Here is an 18,919-nt window from a genome sequence, read left to right on the forward strand (position 1 = left end):
AAGGTTAAAATACTAACCTGAACTTTTCTATGCAAATCAAATTGCGAGTGGTTTTCTGGGCTTAGCTGGCCTTTAGATTAGTTCTTAATGGTCAGGCGAGGTCAGTGTAGCTTGATGGCTTTAAAGGGGTTTTGGACACTTTTTAGCTGACCAGCTGAACCATTCTGGGAGACCAGAAAACCAACCTAAGCTGGGTTAAACCAGTCTACTCAGAAGGGTAAAGTAGCAAGCTCTGGCAGAATTGTATATTATGCCTATGCCATTTATATATATTCAAAGTGGGATGGCAAAAGCAGGAGATCAGAGAAATCCTCTTGAAAGGAAACCCTGGTCCTTGTTTCTCAACACCATCACAGCACTTTCCCGCAGTGACCATTTCCATTAGCAAGGCAATGCTGGTGAGATCTAACTCTGTTTCTGTCTTCATTCTTTCTCTTGAATTCTCTATGTATCCACTTAGCTCTCAAAAATGTGGGAAATAGAACGTGCGAAGGAGAAAATCAGGATGAAACCATCATGTGACTCACTTTTTTTAAGCTTTAAGTCCCTGGCCTGCTCAGGACTGTAACTGTTTTGTATTCATGAGGCATAAGCAGCTACTGGAAAATGCTCCTGAAAATTCAAATCAAAAACTTTTTGTCAAGAGAAGCAGCACAATTTATTTACCCTGTGTGTGAGTGTGTAGACATTTGTCTAACTAGTTATATCCAAAAAAAAATGTGTTTAAAAGTCCACTATGTAGGATTTTTGCAGTAAAATATCCCAAAACTGCCAGTGTTATATATTTTGTTCAGCTGAGTTCTTCTAATATCCCAAATGTTTGTATCCCAAAATTATTTGTAAAATCTGAGAAAATGGCTATTTTAGCCAAAGAACCAGGACGTCTAAGGAAGTCGGCTGTCAATGGCACCATATCTGCGTTACTCTCTTTTTCCAGTTTTATTTGGCAGAAACACTTTAGTTTAGCAATGAAGAAGTGCCACGGCAGCCGCTGAGCGAATGCACAGAGTAACGTCATAACATTATTTTAAACACACTTAAATGTATCTAATATGACAAACAGAGCTGAGTTACCTCATACTCATAACCAGTAAAGCAGAAATGGCTCTGATGACTGTATCCCGTCATAATAAAAGTCCCGCTGCTCGCTAGTCGTTTGCTGTGTTCAATCTCTCAGCTCCACAACACTTGGTCCATGGTACAGTAACGTTAATAACCACATCCATGAACATGATTTCTGCCTGAGTCCTATCCCGATTCTTTTCCAATGGCTGTGAGGTGAAAACCACGTCCCAAGATCCTGAGCTCAAACTTGCCGTCATCATCGCCTTTGTTTTGAATAGGCGAACTCTAGCGGACGGAAAAGTTACATAGTGTAGCTTTAAATAAGTTTAAAAAAAAACAGTAGGTCAATAATACAGTTAGCATTCCCATCCATTTATCTCAATAGCAGTTGCCCTTCTGGTGCAGGACCTTGTAAGATTTTAAACCTGCCATCTATGCTCAAAATGGGATGATGCAGCTGTATTTTTACTTTGAATTGTGAATGACAGTGTACAGTATCAGTTTACTTGTTTTTGCCTGTTTTGTTATTGTAGTTAGTTGTCTCCAGATGGACATGCATTATTCATCAGGACTGCAATATGAACAGCGGACCAGCAGGTGGCTGCAGGAGGCGTGTGTGTATGTGGACCACAGTCCCACGCAGCACATGTTACTGTGAGCAGTTGCTCCATATGGGCAGATTTAAGATCGGTTTATGTCCTCAGGCTAGTAATGCACTTGGTGGAGGGCAGAGGTGAGGGACTTTTCCTGAAACCAAAAATCACTCGAGTCATGGGCATGAGTGTGTTTTTATAATGATGTAACAGAGAGCTGCGGAATTTCTGTGTATATAAAGCAGATGTAATGAATTATCTCAAAGGGGAAATATTAATAATTATCCATAACTAATTATGATTATTCATTATGATTATTATAAATATTTGAATCAGTTAATGAGATTAACTTGATGTGGCTACATTTACATTACAATCAATCAATCAATCAGTTCATCCTGTTAACACTCAGTATTGATTATTGATTAATTCTAACAAAACCATCAGTTATGACTGCAAGATCCTTGCAAGATCCATGTCTCCACTGGACTAGCAGTGGAGACATGTTCTCTGAAGTGACGAATCACACTTCTCTCTCTGGAAATCCAATGGACGAGTGGTGTGAATTTGTTTTTCAGGGTTTGGCTTGGCCCCTTTCAGTTAAAGGAACTCTTAATGCTTCAGCATACCAATACATTTTGGACAATTTCATGCCCCCAACTTTGGAAACAGTTTGGGGATGGCCCCATCCTGTTCTAACATGCGCACCAGTGCACCAAGCAAGGTCCATAAAGACATAGATGAGCGAGTTTGGTGTGGAGGAACTTGACTGGCCTGCTCAGAGTCCTGACCTCAACCCGATAGAACACATTTGAGTGGAGATTGCAAGCCAGGCCTTCTTGTCCTACGTCAGTGCCTGACCTCACAAATGTGCTTCCAGAAGAATGGTGATTCCCATAAACACAATGCTAAACCCTGTGGAAAGCCTTCCCAGAAGAGTTGAAGCTGTTATAGTTGCAAAGAGTGTGCCAACTCCATATTAATCTCTGGATTAAGAGTGGGATGTCATTAAAATTCATGTTCATGTAAAGGCAGGTGTAGCGCAACCAGCATAGTCCAATTCCTGATGAGTGATTCAGACTTAAATCAGCCTAGTTATTGACCGGTTGTATGTAGGTAATGAAATTGCATTCTTTGTATCATTTTCTTCTCCAAATATTTATACCTTAAAGATACTTGAATAAGCATTAATAGAACCTTTAAGGAATTGTTCGTTCTTTACTATTCCCAAATCCCTACTTATAAGGTTCCATTTCAGTTATGCTCTCTCTGCAGGCTGTTAGTCATCTCTCTAGGTTTTTAAAGTTATTTTGTTGTTTGAATGATGAACTCACTCAACGAAAACAGCAACTAAGGCTCTCTGTGTCCTGGACTGCAATCCAAGTTATGACAGCAGTCTTTGCAATTGCTCATGTATCTTTGCAGCCAATTTCTGCTTGCATCAGAGAGGGTTGTTCAGCTGTCAAATCACAGTGCAGTGTTCTATTATCAGCCTGTAAATTCACAATAACCCACTGTTTCTAACCTCTCAGTGTTTCTTCTTTCCTGTATGGGGTCCGTTCACTGCATCCACAAAGGAGTACATGCCTCACAACTTATCACTGTGTATTTCAGCGTGTCATTGTGCATCTGGGGCTTAAATGATGTTCTTCTTTGCAGCTGCAGAAGAGGCGTTGGCTGTGGGATATTAGAGCGGCAGAATTCCACTGAGAAATATCCAAACGTTCCGTGATCTCCTGTTGTGATGGTTGGCTCAACTCGAGAGAGACGCCTTTCTTTTTTGCCAGATAAACATGCTCCACCATCACTATAAATTAATGAAATGTGCCATTCCTGTCGGTCTGTGAACACACCAAAGTCTGACAATATTGTACATTGTTTTTGTTGCAGTCTGCCCCATTGGGTGGAGAAGGCTTCCAGCGCCCCTTTTTGTAGCTGAAAAATACGATACTATGAAGGTATGACTGCGATGGAAAAAGCAACAGAGACTGCGGCGCTGCAGGCTCACAGACTCACAAACCTTCAGACACAGCTTTCATCATTAAAGACACATCAGAGCCCGTGAACGGCCCTTACCTCTGGATAAAACCCAAATAATAATCAATCAAAAGGCTGACCGGCCAAGACACACAAACACAAAGCCCCTGTTTTCCCACAGAGAGCGGAGAACTCAGGCCTTAAAGCTATACAGCATGAAACTTCTATGAAAATGGCAAGTTTGTTTTACTCATTGTTCTCAGGCCCACTTTGGACAGAAAGATATTGTAATTATATTGACTCTGTCTACCTTTCATCAACATTTCAGCCCTTTTTTGTGCAACTTTTGTGCACAGCAACTGTTTTAATGAGAAGTTAATGAAAAGGTGAGAGAATGAGACTGTGCCTGTTGCCAGATGGAGGATATTAAGCTGTGAGGTGAGGGGAGATGGAGGTCAATTACCCAATCCATCAAGACCTCCACCTGTTTGCTTCCATGAATAGATGACAAAAATGCCACAACGTAAGCTCTGTGCAATGAGGTAGGTGTATAGCTTTTGATTTGTATTCACTCCACCCTAAACCAAAACTGGAGAATTGCACTGCACACAGCACGTTATCTCACAATGCAGTGCACTAAACTTGACCTTCTAGTGTGATGGGTGAAATGTGAGTAATATTGGCCAGCACCCTTTCAAAAACATTTTGATTTGTTTTTGAAAGAAGTCTCTTATTAGCCTGGCTCCGCCCTCCTACGTACCTCCGCTCAATTTTCATTTTCCCTGGTTTTCTCCGGTCAAAGTTTAACCGGTCCAGTCAGCGAACAGAGGGAGTGTCAATAGAGAGTGGCCAGACTCTTTGTACAAATGAAATGTACGAGAGTCTGGAAGGACCATCTCTTATGCTCACCAAGGCTGCATTTATTTGATCAAAAGTACAGTAAAGAGTAAAATTAACTTAAATACATTCCTATGATGGCAAAGCTGAATTTCCAGCATCCTTACTCCAGTCTTCAGTGTCACATGATCTTTCAGAAAACCTTCTATGCTGATTTGGTGCTGAAGAAACATCTTATTATCAATGTTGAAAACAGTTGTGCTGCCTAATATTTGTGTGTAAACTAGATGTTTTTAGGGGAATATTTGATAAATAGAAAGTTCAAAAGGACAGCATTTATTAGCATTTAAGTATGGAAAAAATGTAATCTTACTGACATTGCATTCTCCAAAGAAATGTTGTTTTCACTCTTGAAATATAGTTTTTATTCCCATCTCATATCATTTCAATCACAAGCAATTTGCAAACAAGGGAGCGCAATATTTTTATGGCCAACACACACACACACACACACACAAAAAATCTTCTTTTTTGTATAAACATAAGCTGGAGCTGCGTTGAGACAACTTTGTGATCCCTTGAATGTCTTGTATTATCAAAGTCTAAATATCAATAAGCCCTTCTATAATCACAGACGTCAGTGGTCACAAGGCCTAATTGCTGCATTGACCTTTCAATTCAGGTGTTAATGTGACAGCAACATTTTCACTAGCATACCGCAATTTACTGTACAATGCTGTGCTTGTGGACTAGAAAAGTTACATCACATGACTTCCCACCTAACTGTGTAGCACACATTTATTTGGTTATTAGTAATGTGCATTTCATCAAGGAGAGACAAATATCCTATACAAGTAACATTAATGTCTATCCTTTGATATGGCAGGATATAAAAGCAAGCCAAATGCATCCAGATGTTGATCACGGCAACATCTGCACTAGAAGGAATCGGGGCTTCAGTTTGGGATCGTCTGAGTCCTCTTGTCTTTCTGCAGCTCTTCTAGTCTGTGGAGGAATTCCTGGCAAGACAAGACAGAAATCGAAACCTGCTGCTCAATTGAATTGAAGGTATGTCAGGAATTATAAATGGACTGGACGGTGCTTTTGTGCATTGCAACATGTGTAATATAAAATTTTGTTAATTAGTTGGTTGTTAATTAGCCTAGTTAATTTAGAACTAACCCAATTCCCCCCAAAAATGGGACACTGTACAAATTGTGAATAAAAACAGAATGCAATTATGTGGAAGTTTCACATTTCAATTTTTTATTCAGAATATGACATATCAAATATTTAAACTGAAAATTTATAATTTTAAGGGGAATGATTTTAAATTTCATGGCATCTCAAAAAAGTTGGGACAAGGCTAAGTTTAACACTCTGTGGCATCCCTTCTTTTTTATGTTTTATAATTATTATATTATATTATATTATATTATATTATATTATAACAGTTTGCGAGCGTATGGGGACTGAGAAGACAAGTTGCTCAAGTTTAGGAATTAGAAAAGTTTAGAAACAGGAATGCTGTCCCATCCTTGTCTAGTAGGATTCTAGTTGCTCAACTGTCTTAGATCTTCTTTGTTGCATCTTCCTCTTTATGATGTGGCAAATGTTTTCTATGGGTGAAAGATCTGGACTGCAGGCTGGCCATTTCAGTACCCGGATCCTTCTTCTATGCAGCCAAGATGTCCAAAAGCTCTCATGAAATCTAAAATGAGAAATTTGGCGTGATATTTAAAGGGGTCATATAATGGCATTTTTATACAAGTTAATATGATTCTTTAGTGTCTAAATGAAAACTTTATAATATATTTTAATTATTAAAAATTCTCATTAGTATTGTAAGAAAACACTTATTTTACCTGGTCAAAAACAGCTCTGTTTTCACCAAACCATTTCAGTGTATATGGCTTTAAATGATAAATGACCCCGCCCGTCTGTTCTGTGGGGCGGCAGGAGAAGTGCCGGCTACACGAGTCTCTGAAGACAGATCGTAAAAATGATCTGTGCAACTCTATCAATTTGAACCGGAGTCGGACCCGGGACAAGATGCCAATAAAAACTTTTTTTTTCTGTTTGTCAGTGATGTGCAATGTTATCTATGCATTGTAATAACTGTTACAACAAATATTTTTTCCCGTAACAGACACCGTTATAAAGCATCTACATAATTAAGCTTAATGTAGTGTCACCACGTTCGAATTAACTTTAAAACCAGAGTACACAGTTTGTAATAACACAATAACCATAATGCATTGTTCATTATAAACATGGGATTGTGCATTATATTGAGAACATCATACATAGAAAGCATGCCGAAATTTAACTAACCCTGTAAACTTTAGCTGCATTCATCTTTAGGCGTGCAAGCGTTTCAAACTACACTCACTTCTTCTGGAGATGCAGCAGGAACACGAAGAGCTGGTACAGATCTTTATCAAGGAGCAGCTTTTTAGCAAAACCTGCTTTACATACTAACCCTCGGTTATAAAGCAGTCTGGTGAGAAATGCTTCACGGTTTGCGCGGACATAAAAGCATGGACGAAAACAAAACTCAGCCACTGCGTATTCAGCGGTTCGGATTTAGGAACATCAGAATGACTGCTGTGTTCATTATTACACCCAAGAACAGAACACTACAATCGCTTAGACGCCATTCTGCTCCAGCGTCTCTACTTATACAGTGACGGACTATGGCGACTGATGGGTCTGAGATGAAACGCTGCTTGTCAATCAACAGTCATGGGAGGGCCGTCGCGGGAACGGCTCGATTTGAGACAGGGGAAAACATATAAGGAGATTTTTTTTTAAAAAAAACACTTGATGGATTTTTATCATTATAGGATGGTTGTGTACAGGCACTGCCAACATACATTTTCATACCATCAGTAGTACAAAGTGCATGTACCATTATATGACCCTTTAAAAAAGAATATATATATATATATATATATATATATATATATATATATATATAATATATATATATATATAGTATAATTAATACTATATATATAATTAATAAACTACTGAAATTACACCTTTACAATTACACATTTAGCAGACAGCACAGAATAAAGAAAGCTTCCACACATACAGTACATACACAAATAGACAAGATATGATTTTAATAAACTCTTTATGACTTGGCTTGGCATGGCGGTGAAAAATATCTTAATTTATGTTCCACAAAAGAACGTTTCGTATGGTGCATACATTACAGAATTAGCATTTTCTGTATTTGATTAAATATATTCTCTTTACTAACAGTTATTGATAATTATTATTTTTTATTATTTTATTTTATTTGGATAATTATAATATTTTGAATTGTAAAATGGATTGCTGTGGACTCAGATAAGCTTATGTTCATTGATATGAAATAATGCAATTACTTTTGTATTATCTATTCAGTGCTTTATCATCTGCCACAATAATGTAATGTCTTTGAATCATCTTCATTCATGAATGCAATTAATTTAAATTAAAAAGCGTATAATCTAATTAGATTATATATGCACACAAACAACTCAATGCTTTCTTGTGTAAAATGTGCAAATATAAATATAACAAAAAATATGTTTTTCTTTGTCTCTGATAGTCTGATTGAGGACCTCTTTCAACCTGTTAAAATATATTCCGGAAATTACAGCAAGAAAAATATCAGCCTTCAAATTTACATTTCTTTTTCATAAAGCCTAGCAATACACTGCATTGTTGTAGTGTAATCAAAATGAAAAATATGTTTACCTGGAACCTTTAAATTATAACTTGTTTGTGAGCACACAGTTGTGAGAGCATGTAAAGCTGTTTTTATTAGCTGAAAATACAGAGGAAGATAATCCCTCCAGACACGCACAGCTCCCACTCGCACAATATCTGGCAAAAGCAGGCACGGTGAACAGATATTCCTCCCATCTAATGAAGGCAAGAGAGGGAAACAGACACCTTCAGTGTCCAGATGGGAGTCTAACATCTTTTTTCATCAAGACATTCATTCAGTTAATAGTTAACCATCGAAAGTGTATCCACCACGACTGTTTGATTACTTCACACAGATGCTAGATATTTCTGGGAGGTTTAATGAGATCAAATCAAATTGTCCTTTGGTGCCTTTGAATAAGGTCATGGTTTGTTTAAAATTATTTTAATGTGAGCATTTAGTTAAGTGATTGAGCTGAATGTAATAACTATCTTGTTTACATGAGATCAAGTACAAGGATTTTCACAGATTTGATAGTCCTGGGTAGTCTTTTTAGGGGACAAATGTGCCCTCTCACAGCACAAAATATAATATAAAACTGTCCTTATTACAGTTCATAAAGTATTGTATCAGAAAACAACTTGAACTATTAATATCTGTTTTAAGTTTTTTTTTTTATATGTCTTTTTTGTTCTGCAGAAGAAAGAATACAGGTTTGGCACGACATAGGGAGACTAAACAATGACAATTTTTCTTTTTGGGTGAACCGCTTCATTAAAGGACAAAGCCTCATGTATTAAAAAAGATGGCACATCTACATGATTTGTTCTATATTTAAACTCTATTTATCTGCTCACATCAAATGGCACATTTTAATGTGGAGATTCTGGGCTCTTTGGCCCAAAGACAAAACATCAGTGCCACAGTAATGGAGTCGAACATTAGCCTCCTAGTGGCAGGCCTGATAACAGGAAATGATTACAATAATATAAGGTCAGAAATTATCCATTGCTTAGGGCAAAAATGCCACTGAGAGAGATAAAAATGCCCCAAATATTTCAGATATGGGAGCAAAAGTTCTCCCATGGTTTGATATATTTCTTGCCATGGGTTAAACAACCATAGTGTCTGTTTGAATTAACTGATATAATAGAAATGTTTGACATATACTACCATTTAAAAGTTACTGGTCAGTAAAATCATATTTTTATTAAAGGAATTAATACTTCAATACTAGATGCTGTACTTTTGAACATCCTATTCATCAAAGAATCTTGAAAAAAAGGCTTCTTTCAAAAACATTTTTAAAAATCTGACTGACCACTAACTTTTGAAAGCTATCGTATGGATGACTGTGAGTCGCATAAAGGTAAAAGGTGAAAATCAATTTCAGCACCCTAATCGGCAAGTCCATTCCTGACACTACAAAATGCAGGATGACATCATTGCAGAGTATCACCACAATAAACCATAATAATGTTCTGGACTCGTTGTCATTCAAGCACAATAGATTTGGGAAACCTTTGATTACTTACACTGTTTTGGCACACAATGAAAAGACTCGTGTCTACTATTCCGATTGGAGCCTTCTGAAGCTCATCCAACTCCTTGATTTCATTTCCATTCTTTTCTCAGAAGATCAATATATTGAAATAAACAAGAAGCCTTAATGGTTTGCCATCCACAATTATGCAAAAACTGCCCGAGCACAAAACTCCAGTGGAGCGTCAACATAAATAGGGGGAGAATGAAAGAGGCAGGCAGAGCAACAGCCTCAAGCTATGTTCACTCACTCTGCTGCCCATATGGCCGGAGATTTGCTTGTTCATTTCTTAGCAAGCATTTTTTCCCTTCGGTGTTTTAAATGAATACTAATCCTGAGCTTTTCTTGAGGTCTTTTATGGCTTTGTATGTGATTTTGGGCCTATACCTATTTTAAACTAGTCTTTAGATTCAGCGTGTTGCCCCATTTAAAGGTAACTTGATGAAAAAGGGGTGACTTTTGAATGTAGTGATGGTAAAAATGTCACATTATAGTGTGTGTGTATAGGGTGGGCTGTTGACTGCATTAGGATATACTTTTTCTTCATGTCTGTTATGATATGGATTTGACATTTTGAAACTACTTTGGAAAGTTCTCCTTTTATGTTCTTTTTTTATTTAGCTGGCACTTTCTTTTATCCAAATGATTATTTGCTTGGTAAACACGGTCAAAACGCCGTAGCTTTAGAAGAGAAACCTTTGAATTCTTCGTAGCTATAAATAAGTGTGATATTTAAAGTTCTACCTGAACCAAACTAAGCTATACTTTCTTGGGAAATTTGTTTGCACATGGATCTCTTCACTCACAGACTGAAAGAATCCATGCATGAGATTGTATGGAGCAGATGGAAAGAGAATTACTCCAGCGTATGCCTATAGATGAAGCATCACAGCAGACAATGCATTACTTTAAGAAGCGCGAGCAGCTGTTGTCAAATAGAGACACGTGAGAAAAGATAAGATGATCACATAGGTGCTTTATCACAGCATGTTCATCATGTTTCATAATTCAATTATAAAAAGCAAGTTCAAACTCAAGCAGCTGGAGTTTGCCTGTCGTTGGGTAGTGATGGCAGGTTCTCCTGACACTGAATCTGTGTTTTTCGATCTTTTATAACAGTAGGGTTAAGTGATTTTGCGGCAAGCCACAATGACAATGTTTTCCAAAGAAATCACAGTGTACAGAGACAGCAGGAGCAGAGTTTTGAATTAGAAAGTCAATGGAATTGTTAGCTGTCACCATCTAACTGACAACAAAATCGCATGGTCCTCTCTGACCCCTCATACGCAGCAGAAATTTTCATTTGGGAGAGCTGAATGTTGCTGGCTTTTATTAAATTGACACCAAAATGACATTTTTCTTGTGATTTTTTTTTTCATGCCTAAAAATAGCTTTAATTTTAAGAATGTTAAGAAAATAGCCCCGCCACCACTCACTCGCACACAAGCTCAGAAATACAGTTGGAAAAAAGTTGGAAAAGTCGGATATACACATTCTATCTAATCGGGGCCTTAGCCTTCTGCTGCGCCTCGTATTTTTGTAGGATTGTCAATATACCACAATGCAACGCGATTGTGACGTCACCACATATCACGTTTAATATACCCCACCACAAACAACTATAACTATTTTTTAAAACAACCCAAACACATCCATATACATATAGAATGCTGCATCAAACAATTTCGTAAAGGTAAAAAATAAATAATATATCAACTCCATAGTGGATTCCAAGTGATCAAGGGCTTAGGGCGTTCCAGTTCAGTCCATTTGCAAAGTTTCCGCCAGTAGTGGGCACTCATGCAACGTAGGCATGGCGCACATCCGAGTGAACGAGACGGAGGGAAGTTTGCGAGTGAAGGGCATGATAAAAACTGGAACGCAGCACCTGTCTTCCGCCTGTTCCTGTGTCTCTCCTGCCGTTGCCTGTGTCCTGAGTGTTCTTCGTCTTCATCATCACCATCATCATCCTTGCGCCAGAGGTCTGGGTTGTCGGCAGCGTCCCTGTGCTACCAAGCATTTCCATCGCTCTGGATCTGCATCTCTTGACATCGTCTGTGCTGCTGTTCTCAATAAAGAGACTTTTTACTTGCTATTGAATTCTGCCTTCTAGTATCATTACATTCACAGAGTACTTGCCAACATGATCATCATTTCAGAAAGAAAACGTGCAGTCGAATGCACATACGAACAAGCTCTCCATTTAGGATTTGAACAAATATAATCCAATCGCCTTTGATGACGTGCATGATTACCTTACTGTTTATCATCTGTCCTTTATCGTCTAAAGCCCGCCCTGATGATTTCATTGGTCCGAACAGTTTCTGTTTGGGCATAATCACTCGATCAAGTCCAGACTGAACCACCCAAGCTCAAATGTTGTGGGCGGGGCTGAGTTCGGCTGGCATCCAGGCTACGCTTTACATAGAAGTGGGGAGTCTCCTCAACCACCACCAATGTGCAGCATCCACCTGGATGGTGCCACGGCATCCATATTGCGCCAGAACACCCACCACACACCAGCTTATGCTCGAGAGGAGACAGAGTGATGAAGCCAATCAGAATATGAGGATGATTAGGAGGCCATGATGTAATCACTAACCCCCCTACCAGCAGCAACCTAGTTCTCCCAGTTGGTCTCCCATCCAGGTACTGACCAGGCTCAGCCCTGCTAGCTTCAGTGGGAAACCATTCTTGGGCTACAGGGTGATATGGCTGCTGGCTAAGTAAACAGACATAAATAACACAGGATTTTTACCACAGGATGACTTTAACTTTTACTATTAGGAAACTTGTATACATAGTTCAGTCATGAATCTCTTCAGAGCAATTAGGTTGTTTTAAATATAAAATATAAATATTAAATGTAGCCCTAACAAGTCTTACAAGCTGCAAAGCATGTGGGCAGCAGTGCCTCAATACAATGAGGTGTTGGATCAGGAAAAATGCACTACTGACACCGCATTGATTCATGGACAACAGACATTCCAACATGTCATCCAACATCATTTTGTCTCTGTTGTGGAGCCTTACATATGATTTATACATGCCGCCTGCATCTCACACCACACTTTGACACACTCCAAAACAAAACAATCCGTGTGCTGAAAGCCCACAGGTAGAACATGAATATTTCATGAAATCAGGGGTTGATTAAGAGTAGGGGCCACAACATTCCTACTCAAGGAACTATTCCTCACACGCACAAGTGGAATCTCTCTACAGGCATTAGTCAAAACACCAACGGAAGACGTGACATTTGCTTCAGGCCTTCAGCCTGATGATCCTTCTATGGCTTATAGTGTTACAAACTGCACTTGTAATTATGAGCCTTAAACCACCTCTGACTGTCATTGCTACACCAAAAGAACATGTTTCATAGCTGCACACATTACGCAAGCTAGGTGATCTGCAGTGATAAGGTAACTTTATCATGAGGAAATGAATGAGCTGTCATCTAGACTAAAAGCAACGAACATCAAAATTTGCTAAAGTGTTTAAGAATCTGATCGTATGGATACCGTAAGTCAATGTACCTGTTTTTGTCACTTAATTATTCAACCTCATTTGTCTTCAGTGAGTGAGAGAAAAACACATATGCGCTAATGTTAAAAAAACAAAGGTGAAATAGTTTCTTTGTCAGATAAAATAAGAAACTCTTGCTTGTTGAAAAATTTCGCCTCAAACTGGCTGGAGGCAACAGTGTTTGCGTTTTATATTTCGAGCACATTCCTGTCACTGGAGGTCAATGTAGGCGGGAACGTCCTTATGAAGACGTCAAGACCCTGAAACACATTATGTGCACTCATGTGTAGTCACTGCTGTTATGGAGGAAACATCAGAAGCTTTTTGAAACATTTCTCCTGAGATTCTGACCCTCAGCTTGTAATGCCATTAACAAGGAGAGCAGAATGTGTAGTTTAATGAAGTTCCAGTGGTGAGTTGGATGTGCTAGCTAACCAATCTTACCCCAGATAATTATGCACAGATGAGGATCAAGACATGAAATCAACATGAAATGAAGATTCAGAGCTTAATAGGCATTTCTGGTCTTGTCGTTGTAATTTTTCATCAAAATGTAATGACTTCGTCTGCCTCCAACAATTTCTGGCTGATATCAAGGGCTCAGGGTTTGGGTAGATACTGTAACGGCATCTGTGATCATTCACTACCAAATTTAGCAGTGTATTCTGATCCGAATATGTACATTTTAGATTTTTAACTAATATTTAATGGAAACTTTCAAAATTATTTTTCTACTTCCAATAGCCTCTTCCATCAGAATTTTTCTTTTGTTGAAAATGGCATTTTATATACATAACATTAACAGTAGTAAGACTTAACAGTTCAGATGGTAGAGTCAGAATTTGGCGTAAGCAGAATGAGAACATGGATCCCCTGTGCAGGCTGGTGGTGGTGGTGTAATGGTGTGGGGGATGTTTTCTTGGCACACTTTAGGCACCTTAGTGTCAATTAGGCATCGTTTGAATGCCACGACCTACCTGAGCATTGTTTCTGACCATGTCAATCCCTTTATGACCACCATGTACCCATCCTCTGATGGCTACTTCTAGCAGGATAATGCACCATGTCACAAAGCTTAGAGTTAGCAGAGTAAAGAGAGCGTGATGGAGTATAAGATGGAGTATAAGGACTAATATAAGGACGTAAAGATACTCAGGTGCAGTCCCATGAAGTGCCTTATATGTTAAAATATGAATTTTAATATATAAATATATACATCCTATTAAATCATAATAATATTAAAACTGTATCCTATTAAAGTGAATATTGGCCTCAAAGTTGATATGTTAGAATTGATCTTGCAACTTACAGGATTAAAAGGACCTGCTGCTAAAATCTATTTATTATTATTGTATATTTGACCTTTACCAAATAAATGACAGACAGACAGAGAGAGAGAGAGAGAGAGAGAGAGAGAGAGAGAGAGAGAGAGAGAGAGAGAGAGAGAGAGAGAGAGAGAGAGAGAGAGAGAGAGAGAGAGAGAGAGAGAGAGAGAGAGAGAGATCCAAGGCTATACCGACTGTTTTTTACTGATTTCTGTCCCATCCTTTCGGTGTTTCTGAAAGACATCCAAGGCATATTAGCTCATTTGATCAAATCATCATAATTGGTAAATAGGAGCAAGCCAGGAGATCAGAGGTCTGGCTGGAATCCACTCGACCCCATGAACATACTGTACGTTCAACTCTGCATCCCAGAGTAGGCACGACAGATGAGTGTTCTAAATTGTCCCTTCTTTCTTTTAGGTCTCTTTCTGTCTCTTTCATCATGTTTTGTCAAGCTGTGCTGCCCACCCAGGTCTCCCCCACCACTGTGTTGACAGATGCCTAGCTGGAACGAGAAACTGGCTTCAAACAACCTCAGAAGTAGGTTAATAATGTACTGCTTATTAGGCATGTTTGTATGAAGCTATTCAATTCTGCGGTATTGTTTAAATCACTCAACACACTTAATCAGAATACATTGGGATTCTTTCCTTCTATGGGATCATTGTGACATGTTTTAGTTTTTGTTTATTTATTGTTTAGCCTAAAATAAATTCAGCGATTATTTGAAATGATCGATCTTACATTTATTTAGCATTGCATACACATTAATCGTGGAAGCTTCATATCAGTATTTTACCCAAGTTAAATGTAAATGAGATACGAATTATGCACCTGGATTGCAGTATATTTAATTTGTATTTAAACATTTCATAAAATGGGACAAGTTTCCAAACTTTCCACGCTCGCTAATCTGTGTGGTTTCACAGGATGTCAGAGCCTACGAATATCTTCCACAGTCATAATCAGCGAACCATGAGCATTAACAGAGTGGAAAAAAGTGTATGCTTGTCTGAGCGGTTCCTGTCAATGTGTGCGCTTCAAACACAGGATATGTTTTATGTTATTTTTACCCATGCTCCCTGTTGTTGCTGTACATTAGGTTGCTTTTGTCAGGATCATGGTTACCTGTCACATTGTTAAAAGAAGCACTCCAAAACACAGTGCTCAGTACAGATGAAGTATGCATGGCGCTGATGAAGATTCCAGAACCTCCTGCTACACCCACTTCCTTTCTCTCCCCCTTTCTATTTCTCTCTGGGCTTTCTCAATTTTTCCCACAATTTACAAGCCCTTTAACACCACTGCATCACAAAGATAACCTGCTTATTAGGCCACACCAACATTACTGCACTGGGTGGTCCCCTACATTATGGGACCTTTGGGTGACACTCTGTTTTCTGCAGGTTTTCATTAGAATTAGATAAAGTGGTGAAAAGAGATATCCTTTTTAAGGGAGGCGACATGAAACTTAACATTTATCATAAGTGTACAATATTTCGTCTCTGCATTGAGGACAGGGATTATAAACAAAGAATTATCCAAGGTCACCTTTATCCATTGGTTGTCTCCCTTAATACAGATTAAATTGGATCCAAAAGTCTTTATTAAAAGTCTGGTATTTAATATAAAGTCTTATTATTATTATTTTTAAAATGTAAGCAGCTTCCATACACTTTGTTCTCTATTACTTTCAAAAATGGCATTTTTCTGCAGCCTATCCATCACTTTTTTCATTTATTAGGCCTACGCATAAAACTAAGTCAATGTCGACACTGGTAAAATTAGCTGAATTTCGACATTGACATTATTGAAAACAATGATAACTTGCGTGAGTCCGATGTTGATTAAGTAACTGCTCTGACGGATTCAGTTCAGTGACTTGTTCAAACCGCTAACTGATCTTTTTGACCCACATGCCATGTATGGAGTGTCTATTCAAACCAAGTGCAGTGTACGCAATATACAATGCCTGGTTGTGCCAAACAATTTTTTTTAAAACGCTTGTGATTTAAAGTCTTCAGTGATGCAATCAGAAAAGCGCAAGGCTAATAGATTGTTGTTTTGACCCGATCAACACGGGTTCGAATCTGCATTTTGCAGAGCTTTCCTGTAGCTCAAACAGTAGAGCATGGCACCTGCAATGCCAAGGTCATGGGTTCGATTCCCACACTGTAAAAAACAATTTGTTGACTTAACTTAATATATTTTGTTATCTTTTTGCATTGTTTTTTTTAAAGTTTTTCTTACTTATTTGGATGTTATCTGAACTAATTCCATTTAGTAATAAAAACTTCCCCTTTAGTTTTCTGAACTTAACTTTTATAGTCATGAAAACTTCACTTTAGTTTGCTGAACTTAACTTTTATAGTCATGAAAACTTCACTTTAGTTTGCTGAACTTAACTTTTATAGTCATGAAAACTTCACTTTAGTTTGCTGAACTTAACTTTTATAGTCATGAAAACTTCACTTTAGTTTGCTGAACTTAAATGTTCTAGTATCATAACTTCACTTTAGTTTGCTGAACATAAATGTTCTAGTCATCATAACTTCACTTTAGTTTGCTGAACTTAAATGTTCTAGTCATCATAACTTCACTTTAGTTTGCTGAACTTAAATGTTCTAGTCATCATAACTTCACTTTAGTTTGCTGAACTTAAATGTTCTAGTCATCATAACTTCACTTTAGTTTGCTGAACTTAAATGTTCTAGTCATCATAACTTCACTTTAGTTTGCTGAACTTAAATGTTCTAGTCATCATAACTTTACTTTAGTTTGCTGAACTTAAATAATGTTCTAGTCATCATAACTTCACTTTAGTTTGCTGAACTTAAATGTTCTAGTCATCATAACTTCACTTTAGTTTGCTAAACATAAATGTTCTAGTCATCATAACTTCACTTTAGTTTGCTGTACTTAAATGTTCTAGTCATCATAACTTCACTTTAGTTTGCTGAACCTAAATGTTCTAGTCATCATAACTTCACTTTAGTTTGCTGAACTTAAATGTTCTAGTCATCATAACTTCACTTTAGTTTGCTAAACTTAAATGTTCTAGTCATCATAACTTCACTTTAGTTTGCTGAACTTAAATGTTCTAGTATCATAACTTCACTTTAGTTTGCTGAACTTAAATGTTCTAGTCATCATAACTTCACTTTAGTTTGCTAAACTTAAATGTTCTAGTCATCATAACTTCACTTTAGTTTGCTGAACCTAAATGTTCTAGTCATCATAACTTCACTTCAGTTTTCTGAACCTAAATGTTCTAGTCATCATAACTTCACTTTAGTTTGCTGAACTTAAATAATGTTCTAGTCATCATAACTTCACTTTAGTTGGTTGCAAAGCTGCTTTAATCAGTATTAATTGCATTAATTTATTGATTCGTAAATTACATTTGATTTAGACTAAACTTATAGCAAATTAAAATCACAGCAACACATATCAGTACACAATTATATTTATTGCAAAAACAAACACCAAAAACAACCACACAAAAGGTCTTATCCCTGCCTCAATAGCTGTTTGCATCCAAAATTGCAAATTTAACTTGTGCGTAAGTCAGTCAAAGAGAAGAAAATTCACTTAGGTGTATTAAAAGGTGCTACATTTTCATTTAGGTGTAAGGGCTTTTAGTGTCCAATTAAGGCAGCTTTCATTTAATAATTTAAATAAAAATAATAATAATAATAAACTGTTATTATCTGTTCATGTAAAATAATACTGAGATGGAAAAGTATGTATCTGTCAAAATAAAGTATAAACTACATGTAATATTGCAAAGAACTGCAACTTTTATATGATGTAAATATGTCACTATTTTCACTTAGTAAATAGAAACTACAGCTATTTGTGCATTAAGAAAATGTTATTTTCACTGGGTGTAAATAGAATCTAGTTGCTATTTACATGGTTTAAATAGCATCTATTGCTATTTGGACTTGCAAATAGCTGCTGCCGTATGAGGTATGAGTCATTTGTTCTCAGACTGCACAGTCACATTGTTTTTGATTCAATACAAATTATCGACTCAAAAGAGGAATTTGTTTGTGAATTGAATTACACTACATTTTTAATTCACTATAAAGAACGGTCCAATTTGTTTGAATCGGCACCGATCACGCTGTATGTTTATGATTCAGTAAAAAGAACCGGCTCATAATCCCGCGATGACAACTCTAAAGAAAGATGTTTCTTTGCATTATTTTGCAGTGCACTGACTTTTATTGCATGCCATTTAAAATGGACGGAGGTAACATTTTACTTCTTTTATTTTGGCTGATGATACAGCAGCGAGGGAACGTCTTTGTTGAACTTGAAACGCGTACAGAAATTATGGTAA

This window comes from Pseudorasbora parva, chromosome 22, assembly GCF_024679245.1.
Source record: "Pseudorasbora parva isolate DD20220531a chromosome 22, ASM2467924v1, whole genome shotgun sequence".
In the NCBI taxonomy this organism is placed as follows: domain Eukaryota; kingdom Metazoa; phylum Chordata; class Actinopteri; order Cypriniformes; family Gobionidae; genus Pseudorasbora; species Pseudorasbora parva.